The sequence below is a fragment of the Limulus polyphemus genome, unplaced genomic scaffold (genome assembly GCF_000517525.1).
Source record: "Limulus polyphemus unplaced genomic scaffold, Limulus_polyphemus-2.1.2 Scaffold4646, whole genome shotgun sequence".
NCBI lineage: Eukaryota > Metazoa > Arthropoda > Merostomata > Xiphosura > Limulidae > Limulus > Limulus polyphemus.
This window is the reverse complement of record NW_013670256.1, coordinates 8,935-10,423: the sequence shown is the minus strand read 5'-3', so window position 1 is coordinate 10,423 and position 1,489 is coordinate 8,935.

Here is a 1,489-nt window from a genome sequence, read left to right as displayed (position 1 = left end):
GTAGCTGCTGCTGACTTTCCAGCAACTGTTGGAGACTTTCTTCCTGTTTCCTTTCTTCTTCCAGTTTCCACTGTTGTTGACTTTCCTGTAGCTGCTGCTGACTTTCCAGCAACTGTTGAAGACTTTCTTCCTGTTTCCTTTCTTCTTCCAGTTTCCACTGTTGTTGACTTTCCTGTAGCTGCTGCTGACTTTCCAGCAACTGTTGAAGACTTTCTTCCTGTTTCCTTTCTTCTTCCAGTTGCCACTGTTGTTGACTTTCCTGTAGTTGCTGCTGACTTTCCAGCAACTGTTGCAGATTTTCTTCCTGTTTTCTTTCTTGTTCCAGTTGCCACTGCTGTAATCTCTCTTCTTGGTTCTTTTCTAGTACTCCTTGTTTCTTTTCTTTTTCCTCAAACAACTGCTATAATTTCTATTCTTGTTTCTTTTCTTTTTCTTCCAACAACTGCTGTAATCTATCTTATTGTTTCTTTTCTCGTTTTTCTTGTTTCTTTTCATTTTCCTCCAACAACTGCTGCAATCTCTCTTGTTTCTTTTGCTGTTCTTGTATTGCTGCCATCAAATCTGCTAAGCTGTATTTTGATTTGCCCCCTCTTATTTCCATCATCCCACTCTCTGACACCAATTTGATACCTCTCTGGTCGTTTGTTAATTTTCCGTAAAAATTCTTTCTGAAAAACTTCAGCGATACAAGTCCTTTCTTAAATAAAACTAGTTTATTCTTTCTTAATACAACTTTGCAATACAATTAATTTCCACAGTTACTTTAACTTAAACACACGCCAGAATTCACAACGATTCACGCACTTTACTTCCAGCTTGACTCTATTATACCTCTTTATATCTCTGTGTGCAATTATCTCTCCGCCGTAACTTTATTTGCCGGCTTATATACGAGAACATAGCATGCCTAGAAAAGTCTAGAGTTGCGAGGAACAGTCACGATCTTTCTAGAACTCCAGCGCATTCTCCAAGCCTCACGCGACTTCTGCTGTTGTAACAATATTATCTGTTAGAGAACAACAAATAAGCAAGCGTAATTGGCACAAAACAACTTAATTGTTTTTTGTACCACGTGTTTATTTCAAACTGCATGAAATCATACTGAATGAAAAAAAAAATGTTAATAAAAGCAGGTAGAAAACGTGACATGTTCTCTTATCAAAGTCTAAAAATTTTATATTATTTGGTGGCTTTTGAGAGTTTGAATTATTGATGCGGTAAAAGTTAAAAATAGAGTGTTACAACAGCGAAAATCACGCGAAGTTGAGAGCATGCGCGCTGGAGTTTCTAGAAGGATCATGACTTATCAAGAACTCCGCGAATATCCGAGTGTTTGCCAGGCACCCTCTTCTTTAGTAAATAAGCTCGGCAAATAAAGCCAGCGATAGATAAGATATGCAGATAGATTGAAGAGATAGATAATTGAGTCAAGCGAACAGTAGGCAGAAAAGTTTGTGAATCACTGTGATTTATAGCGTGTGTTATAAAG